The sequence below is a fragment of the Solea solea genome, chromosome 16 (assembly GCF_958295425.1).
Source record: "Solea solea chromosome 16, fSolSol10.1, whole genome shotgun sequence".
NCBI classification, from domain to species: Eukaryota; Metazoa; Chordata; class Actinopteri; order Pleuronectiformes; family Soleidae; genus Solea; species Solea solea.
In genome coordinates this window covers 2,743,701-2,751,200 of record NC_081149.1, presented here as the reverse complement: position 1 = coordinate 2,751,200, position 7,500 = coordinate 2,743,701, and the positions used below count along the sequence as shown (strand labels likewise).

General features: G+C 51.3%; 20 non-coding genes across 20 annotated transcripts in view; 6 read left to right on the top strand and 14 right to left on the bottom strand.

The window, feature by feature from the left end:
• Positions 1-49: 49 nt before the first annotated feature.
• On the bottom strand, positions 50-168 carry LOC131476437 (5S ribosomal RNA). The gene has a single exon (XR_009242807.1). It is a non-coding gene; the product is annotated as a 5S ribosomal RNA (ribosomal RNA).
• Positions 169-464: 296 nt separating this feature from the next.
• On the bottom strand, positions 465-583 carry LOC131476436 (5S ribosomal RNA). The gene has a single exon (XR_009242806.1). It is a non-coding gene; the product is annotated as a 5S ribosomal RNA (ribosomal RNA).
• A 296-nt stretch (positions 584-879) lies between these two features.
• On the bottom strand, positions 880-998 carry LOC131476435 (5S ribosomal RNA). Its single transcript, XR_009242805.1, has one exon. It is a non-coding gene; the product is annotated as a 5S ribosomal RNA (ribosomal RNA).
• Positions 999-1,294: 296 nt separating this feature from the next.
• LOC131477035 (5S ribosomal RNA) lies at positions 1,295-1,413 on the bottom strand. The gene has a single exon (XR_009243391.1). It is a non-coding gene; the product is annotated as a 5S ribosomal RNA (ribosomal RNA).
• A 296-nt stretch (positions 1,414-1,709) lies between these two features.
• Positions 1,710-1,828, bottom strand: LOC131441223 (5S ribosomal RNA). Its single transcript, XR_009231896.1, has one exon. It is a non-coding gene; the product is annotated as a 5S ribosomal RNA (ribosomal RNA).
• Positions 1,829-2,136: 308 nt separating this feature from the next.
• LOC131441922 (U2 spliceosomal RNA) lies at positions 2,137-2,329 on the top strand. Its single transcript, XR_009232513.1, has one exon. It is a non-coding gene; the product is annotated as a U2 spliceosomal RNA (small nuclear RNA).
• A 124-nt stretch (positions 2,330-2,453) lies between these two features.
• On the bottom strand, positions 2,454-2,572 carry LOC131476433 (5S ribosomal RNA). Its single transcript, XR_009242804.1, has one exon. It is a non-coding gene; the product is annotated as a 5S ribosomal RNA (ribosomal RNA).
• A 296-nt stretch (positions 2,573-2,868) lies between these two features.
• LOC131477238 (5S ribosomal RNA) lies at positions 2,869-2,987 on the bottom strand. The gene has a single exon (XR_009243587.1). It is a non-coding gene; the product is annotated as a 5S ribosomal RNA (ribosomal RNA).
• A 308-nt stretch (positions 2,988-3,295) lies between these two features.
• On the top strand, positions 3,296-3,488 carry LOC131441921 (U2 spliceosomal RNA). Its single transcript, XR_009232512.1, has one exon. It is a non-coding gene; the product is annotated as a U2 spliceosomal RNA (small nuclear RNA).
• Positions 3,489-3,612: 124 nt separating this feature from the next.
• LOC131476432 (5S ribosomal RNA) lies at positions 3,613-3,731 on the bottom strand. Its single transcript, XR_009242803.1, has one exon. It is a non-coding gene; the product is annotated as a 5S ribosomal RNA (ribosomal RNA).
• A 308-nt stretch (positions 3,732-4,039) lies between these two features.
• Positions 4,040-4,232, top strand: LOC131441920 (U2 spliceosomal RNA). The gene has a single exon (XR_009232511.1). It is a non-coding gene; the product is annotated as a U2 spliceosomal RNA (small nuclear RNA).
• Positions 4,233-4,356: 124 nt separating this feature from the next.
• LOC131476431 (5S ribosomal RNA) lies at positions 4,357-4,475 on the bottom strand. Its single transcript, XR_009242802.1, has one exon. It is a non-coding gene; the product is annotated as a 5S ribosomal RNA (ribosomal RNA).
• Positions 4,476-4,783: 308 nt separating this feature from the next.
• Positions 4,784-4,976, top strand: LOC131441919 (U2 spliceosomal RNA). The gene has a single exon (XR_009232510.1). It is a non-coding gene; the product is annotated as a U2 spliceosomal RNA (small nuclear RNA).
• Positions 4,977-5,100: 124 nt separating this feature from the next.
• Positions 5,101-5,219, bottom strand: LOC131476430 (5S ribosomal RNA). The gene has a single exon (XR_009242801.1). It is a non-coding gene; the product is annotated as a 5S ribosomal RNA (ribosomal RNA).
• A 296-nt stretch (positions 5,220-5,515) lies between these two features.
• Positions 5,516-5,634, bottom strand: LOC131477180 (5S ribosomal RNA). Its single transcript, XR_009243530.1, has one exon. It is a non-coding gene; the product is annotated as a 5S ribosomal RNA (ribosomal RNA).
• Positions 5,635-5,930: 296 nt separating this feature from the next.
• On the bottom strand, positions 5,931-6,049 carry LOC131477671 (5S ribosomal RNA). The gene has a single exon (XR_009243996.1). It is a non-coding gene; the product is annotated as a 5S ribosomal RNA (ribosomal RNA).
• Positions 6,050-6,357: 308 nt separating this feature from the next.
• Positions 6,358-6,550, top strand: LOC131441918 (U2 spliceosomal RNA). The gene has a single exon (XR_009232509.1). It is a non-coding gene; the product is annotated as a U2 spliceosomal RNA (small nuclear RNA).
• A 124-nt stretch (positions 6,551-6,674) lies between these two features.
• On the bottom strand, positions 6,675-6,793 carry LOC131476429 (5S ribosomal RNA). Its single transcript, XR_009242800.1, has one exon. It is a non-coding gene; the product is annotated as a 5S ribosomal RNA (ribosomal RNA).
• Positions 6,794-7,101: 308 nt separating this feature from the next.
• On the top strand, positions 7,102-7,294 carry LOC131441916 (U2 spliceosomal RNA). The gene has a single exon (XR_009232508.1). It is a non-coding gene; the product is annotated as a U2 spliceosomal RNA (small nuclear RNA).
• A 124-nt stretch (positions 7,295-7,418) lies between these two features.
• The window catches only part of LOC131476427 (5S ribosomal RNA), a 119-nt gene continuing 37 nt past the window's right edge, over positions 7,419-7,500 (bottom strand). The window contains exon 1 of the ribosomal RNA XR_009242798.1: positions 7,419-7,500. This exon is cut by the window's right edge and continues 37 nt beyond it. This is a non-coding gene — a ribosomal RNA (5S ribosomal RNA).

The window sequence follows — 7,500 nt, the reverse complement described above, 5'->3', positions numbered from 1 at the left end:
TCAACGTAATTGCAAGCCCATGTTTCTTGTAAGGAAGCAGCAGTGTAAAAGCTTACAGCACCTGGTATTCCCAGGCGGTCTCCCATCCAAGTACTAACCAGGCCCGACCCTGCTTAGCTTCCGAGATCAGACGAGATCGGGCGTGCTCAGGGTGGTATGGCCGTAAGCCGACGGGCTGGGGACACAGACTCCTTTTATAGACTAGGCAAGGCCCCCTGCTCGTGGAGGAGCTCAAAAGTCAGCCTTTCGAACACACTGCACTTGAGCCTTTATCTCCACTACCTGCTACACTCTATTCCAGTATTAGGAAGCTACACCGAGATGGGTAAGCTGCTCCCCATCTCCAAGCTTCTCACGTGCTTGCAGAGCGACATCCAAGGCTGAAACTAGAAGGACGTTAACGTGTGCCCGTGCGTCAACGTAATTGCAAGCCCATGTTTCTTGTAAGGAAGCAGCAGTGTAAAAGCTTACAGCACCTGGTATTCCCAGGCGGTCTCCCATCCAAGTACTAACCAGGCCCGACCCTGCTTAGCTTCCGAGATCAGACGAGATCGGGCGTGCTCAGGGTGGTATGGCCGTAAGCCGACGGGCTGGGGACACAGACTCCTTTTATAGACTAGGCAAGGCCCCCTGCTCGTGGAGGAGCTCAAAAGTCAGCCTTTCGAACACACTGCACTTGAGCCTTTATCTCCACTACCTGCTACACTCTATTCCAGTATTAGGAAGCTACACCGAGATGGGTAAGCTGCTCCCCATCTCCAAGCTTCTCACGTGCTTGCAGAGCGACATCCAAGGCTGAAACTAGAAGGACGTTAACGTGTGCCCGTGCGTCAACGTAATTGCAAGCCCATGTTTCTTGTAAGGAAGCAGCAGTGTAAAAGCTTACAGCACCTGGTATTCCCAGGCGGTCTCCCATCCAAGTACTAACCAGGCCCGACCCTGCTTAGCTTCCGAGATCAGACGAGATCGGGCGTGCTCAGGGTGGTATGGCCGTAAGCCGACGGGCTGGGGACACAGACTCCTTTTATAGACTAGGCAAGGCCCCCTGCTCGTGGAGGAGCTCAAAAGTCAGCCTTTCGAACACACTGCACTTGAGCCTTTATCTCCACTACCTGCTACACTATATTCCAGTATTAGGAAGCTACACCGAGATGGGTAAGCTGCTGCCCATCTCCAAGCTTCTCACGTGCTTGCAGAGCGACATCCAAGGCTGAAACTAGAAGGAGGTTAACGTGTGCCCGTGCGTCAACGTAATTGCAAGCCCATGTTTCTTGTAAGGAAGCAGCAGTGTAAAAGCTTACAGCACCTGGTATTCCCAGGCGGTCTCCCATCCAGGTACTAACCAGGCCCGACCCTGCTTAGCTTCCGAGATCAGACGAGATCGGGCGTGCTCAGGGTGGTATGGCCGTAAGCCGACGGGCTGGGGACACAGACTCCTTTTATAGACTAGGCAAGGCCCCCTGCTCGTGGAGGAGCTCAAAAGTCAGCCTTTCGAACACACTGCACTTGAGCCTTTATCTCCACTACCTGCTACACTATATTCCAGTATTAGGAAGCTACATCGAGATGGGTAAGCTGCTGCCCATCTCCAAGCTTCTCACGTGCTTGCAGAGCGACATCCAAGGCTGAAACTAGAAGGACGTTAACGTGTGCCCGTGCGTCAACGTAATTGCAAGCCCATGTTTCTTGTAAGGAAGCAGCAGTGTAAAAGCTTACAGCACCTGGTATTCCCAGGCGGTCTCCCATCCAAGTACTAACCAGGCCCGACCCTGCTTAGCTTCCGAGATCAGACGAGATAGAGCGTGCTCAGGGTGGTATGGCCGTAAGCCGACGGGCTGGGGACACAGACTCCTTTTATAGACTAGGCAAGGCCCCCTGCTCGTGGAGGAGCTCAAAGGTCAGCCTTTCGAACGTTCAAGAGTTTAAGTTGTTTTTGGTGGGCTTTGCTGTATGGCCGCGCCCTTTGAGTGTGTCAAATGTCAAGCAGCTGTCCGTCAAGGCTCAGAGGTGCACTTAGATCACCTTGGGGCGGAGGTGATCAGCAGCAGCCTTTGTTATGCGCACTTAAAAAACATGGCACCACAACAAGTAACTTGTGTGCCAAGATCTTGAGTTGGCCCCAGACACTTGTGGGCCATCGCTTCTCGGCCTTTTGGCTAAGATCAAGTGTAGTATCTGTTCTTATCAGTTTAATATCTGATATGTCCTCTATATGGGGATTAAATATTAAATGCATTTTTGAGCATTGGGAGGTGAAAACTGGGGCTTGCTCTCTTCACTCCTTGCATTGACCTGGCATTGCAGTGCCACCAGGAACGGTGCACCATTCTCTTTTTTCTGTGAAAACCAAAGCAAGGCTGGAACTAGAAGGACGTTAACGTGTGCCTGTGCCCGTGCCTGTGCGTCAACGTAATTGCAAGCCCATGTTTCTTGTAAGGAAGCAGCAGTGTAAAAGCTTACAGCACCTGGTATTCCCAGGCGGTCTCCCATCCAAGTACTAACCAGGCCCGACCCTGCTTAGCTTCCGAGATCAGACGAGATCGGGCGTGCTCAGGGTGGTATGGCCGTAAGCCGACGGGCTGGGGACACAGACTCCTTTTATAGACTAGGCAAGGCCCCCTGCTCGTGGAGGAGCTCAAAAGTCAGCCTTTCGAACACACTGCACTTGAGCCTTTATCTCCACTACCTGCTACACTATATTCCAGTATTAGGAAGCTACATCGAGATGGGTAAGCTGCTGCCCATCTCCAAGCTTCTCACGTGCTTGCAGAGCGACATCCAAGGCTGAAACTAGAAGGACGTTAACGTGTGCCCGTGCGTCAACGTAATTGCAAGCCCATGTTTCTTGTAAGGAAGCAGCAGTGTAAAAGCTTACAGCACCTGGTATTCCCAGGCGGTCTCCCATCCAAGTACTAACCAGGCCCGACCCTGCTTAGCTTCCGAGATCAGACGAGATCGAGCGTGCTCAGGGTGGTATGGCCGTAAGCCGACGGGCTGGGGACACAGACTCCTTTTATAGACTAGGCAAGGCCCCCTGCTCGTGGAGGAGCTCAAAGGTCAGCCTTTCGAACGTTCAAGAGTTTAAGTTGTTTTTGGTGGGCTTTGCTGTATGGCCGCGCCCTTTGAGTGTGTCAAATGTCAAGCAGCTGTTCGTCAAGGCTCAGAGGTGCACTTAGATCACCTTGGGGCGGAGGTGATCAGCAGCAGCCTTTGTTATGCGCACTTAAAAAACATGGCACCACAACAAGTAACTTGTGTGCCAAGATCTTGAGTTGGCCCCAGACACTTGTGGGCCATCGCTTCTCGGCCTTTTGGCTAAGATCAAGTGTAGTATCTGTTCTTATCAGTTTAATATCTGATATGTCCTCTATATGGGGATTAAATATTAAATGCATTTTTGAGCATTGGGAGGTGAAAACTGGGGCTTGCTCTCTTCACTCCTTGCATTGACCTGGCATTGCAGTGCCACCAGGAACGGTGCACCATTCTCTTTTTTCTGTGAAAACCAAAGCAAGGCTGGAACTAGAAGGACGTTAACGTGTGCCTGTGCCCGTGCCCGTGCGTCAACGTAATTGCAAGCCCATGTTTCTTGTAAGGAAGCAGCAGTGTAAAAGCTTACAGCACCTGGTATTCCCAGGCGGTCTCCCATCCAAGTACTAACCAGGCCCGACCCTGCTTAGCTTCCGAGATCAGACGAGATCGGGCGTGCTCAGGGTGGTATGGCCGTAAGCCGACGGGCTGGGGACACAGACTCCTTTTATAGACTAGGCAAGGCCCCCTGCTCGTGGAGGAGCTCAAAGGTCAGCCTTTCGAACGTTCAAGAGTTTAAGTTGTTTTTGGTGGGCTTTGCTGTATGGCCGCGCCCTTTGAGTGTGTCAAATGTCAAGCAGCTGTCCGTCAAGGCTCAGAGGTGCACTTAGATCACCTTGGGGCAGAGGTGATCAGCAGCAGCCTTTGTTATGCGCACTTAAAAAACATGGCACCACAACAAGTAACTTGTGTGCCAAGATCTTGAGTTGGCCCCACACACTTGTGGGCCATCGCTTCTCGGCCTTTTGGCTAAGATCAAGTGTAGTATCTGTTCTTATCAGTTTAATATCTGATATGTCCTCTATATGGGGATTAAATATTAAATGCATTTTTGAGCATTGGGAGGTGAAAACTGGGGCTTGCTCTCTTCACTCCTTGCATTGACCTGGCATTGCAGTGCCACCAGGAACGGTGCACCATTCTCTTTTTTCTGTGAAAACCATAGCAAGGCTGGAACTAGAAGGACGTTAACGTGTGCCTGTGCCCGTGCCCGTGCGTCAACGTAATTGCAAGCCCATGTTTCTTGTAAGGAAGCAGCAGTGTAAAAGCTTACAGCACCTGGTATTCCCAGGCGGTCTCCCATCCAAGTACTAACCAGGCCCGACCCTGCTTAGCTTCCGAGATCAGACGAGATCGGGCGTGCTCAGGGTGGTATGGCCGTAAGCCGACGGGCTGGGGACACAGACTCCTTTTATAGACTAGGCAAGGCCCCCTGCTCGTGGAGGAGCTCAAAGGTCAGCCTTTCGAACGTTCAAGAGTTTAAGTTGTTTTTGGTGGGCTTTGCTGTATGGCCGCGCCCTTTGAGTGTGTCAAATGTCAAGCAGCTGTCCGTCAAGGCTCAGAGGTGCACTTAGATCACCTTGGGGCAGAGGTGATCAGCAGCAGCCTTTGTTATGCGCACTTAAAAAACATGGCACCACAACAAGTAACTTGTGTGCCAAGATCTTGAGTTGGCCCCACACACTTGTGGGCCATCGCTTCTCGGCCTTTTGGCTAAGATCAAGTGTAGTATCTGTTCTTATCAGTTTAATATCTGATATGTCCTCTATATGGGGATTAAATATTAAATGCATTTTTGAGCATTGGGAGGTGAAAACTGGGGCTTGCTCTCTTCACTCCTTGCATTGACCTGGCATTGCAGTGCCACCAGGAACGGTGCACCATTCTCTTTTTTCTGTGAAAACCATAGCAAGGCTGGAACTAGAAGGACGTTAACGTGTGCCTGTGCCCGTGCCCGTGCGTCAACGTAATTGCAAGCCCATGTTTCTTGTAAGGAAGCAGCAGTGTAAAAGCTTACAGCACCTGGTATTCCCAGGCGGTCTCCCATCCAAGTACTAACCAGGCCCGACCCTGCTTAGCTTCCGAGATCAGACGAGATCGGGCGTGCTCAGGGTGGTATGGCCGTAAGCCGACGGGCTGGGGACACAGACTCCTTTTATAGACTAGGCAAGGCCCCCTGCTCGTGGAGGAGCTCAAAAGTCAGCCTTTCGAACACACTGCACTTGAGCCTTTATCTCCACTACCTGCTACACTATATTCCAGTATTAGGAAGCTACATCGAGATGGGTAAGCTGCTGCCCATCTCCAAGCTTCTCACGTGCTTGCAGAGCGACATCCAAGGCTGAAACTAGAAGGACGTTAACGTGTGCCCGTGCGTCAACGTAATTGCAAGCCCATGTTTCTTGTAAGGAAGCAGCAGTGTAAAAGCTTACAGCACCTGGTATTCCCAGGCGGTCTCCCATCCAAGTACTAACCAGGCCCGACCCTGCTTAGCTTCCGAGATCAGACGAGATCGGGCGTGCTCAGGGTGGTATGGCCATAAGCCGACGGGCTGGGGACACAGACTCCTTTTATAGACTAGGCAAGGCCCCCTGCTCGTGGAGGAGCTCAAAAGTCAGCCTTTCGAACACACTGCACTTGAGCCTTTATCTCCACTACCTGCTACACTCTATTCCAGTATTAGGAAGCTACATCGAGATGGGTAAGCTGCTGCCCATCTCCAAGCTTCTCACGTGCTTGCAGAGCGACATCCAAGGCTGAAACTAGAAGGACGTTAACGTGTGCCCGTGCGTCAACGTAATTGCAAGCCCATGTTTCTTGTAAGGAAGCAGCAGTGTAAAAGCTTACAGCACCTGGTATTCCCAGGCGGTCTCCCATCCAAGTACTAACCAGGCCCGACCCTGCTTAGCTTCCGAGATCAGACGAGATCGAGCATGCTCAGGGTGGTATGGCCGTAAGCCGGCGGGCTGGGGACACAGACTCCTTTTATAGACTAGGCAAGGCCCCCTGCTCGTGGAGGAGCTCAAAGGTCAGCCTTTCGAACGTTCAAGAGTTTAAGTTGTTTTTGGTGGGCTTTGCTGTATGGCCGCGCCCTTTGAGTGTGTCAAATGTCAAGCAGCTGTTCGTCAAGGCTCAGAGGTGCACTTAGATCACCTTGGGGCGGAGGTGATCAGCAGCAGCCTTTGTTATGCGCACTTAAAAAACATGGCACCACAACAAGTAACTTGTGTGCCAAGATCTTGAGTTGGCCCCAGACACTTGTGGGCCATCGCTTCTCGGCCTTTTGGCTAAGATCAAGTGTAGTATCTGTTCTTATCAGTTTAATATCTGATATGTCCTCTATATGGGGATTAAATATTAAATGCATTTTTGAGCATTGGGAGGTGAAAACTGGGGCTTGCTCTCTTCACTCCTTGCATTGACCTGGCATTGCAGTGCCACCAGGAACGGTGCACCATTCTCTTTTTTCTGTGAAAACCAAAGCAAGGCTGGAACTAGAAGGACGTTAACGTGTGCCTGTGCCCGTGCCCGTGCGTCAACGTAATTGCAAGCCCATGTTTCTTGTAAGGAAGCAGCAGTGTAAAAGCTTACAGCACCTGGTATTCCCAGGCGGTCTCCCATCCAAGTACTAACCAGGCCCGACCCTGCTTAGCTTCCGAGATCAGACGAGATCGGGCGTGCTCAGGGTGGTATGGCCGTAAGCCGACGGGCTGGGGACACAGACTCCTTTTATAGACTAGGCAAGGCCCCCTGCTCGTGGAGGAGCTCAAAGGTCAGCCTTTCGAACGTTCAAGAGTTTAAGTTGTTTTTGGTGGGCTTTGCTGTATGGCCGCGCCCTTTGAGTGTGTCAAATGTCAAGCAGCTGTCCGTCAAGGCTCAGAGGTGCACTTAGATCACCTTGGGGCAGAGGTGATCAGCAGCAGCCTTTGTTATGCGCACTTAAAAAACATGGCACCACAACAAGTAACTTGTGTGCCAAGATCTTGAGTTGGCCCCACACACTTGTGGGCCATCGCTTCTCGGCCTTTTGGCTAAGATCAAGTGTAGTATCTGTTCTTATCAGTTTAATATCTGATATGTCCTCTATATGGGGATTAAATATTAAATGCATTTTTGAGCATTGGGAGGTGAAAACTGGGGCTTGCTCTCTTCACTCCTTGCATTGACCTGGCATTGCAGTGCCACCAGGAACGGTGCACCATTCTCTTTTTTCTGTGAAAACCATAGCAAGGCTGGAACTAGAAGGACGTTAACGTGTGCCTGTGCCCGTGCCCGTGCGTCAACGTAATTGCAAGCCCATGTTTCTTGTAAGGAAGCAGCAGTGTAAAAGCTTACAGCACCTGGTATTCCCAGGCGGTCTCCCATCCAAGTACTAACCAGGCCCGACCCTGCTTAGCTTCCGAGATCAGA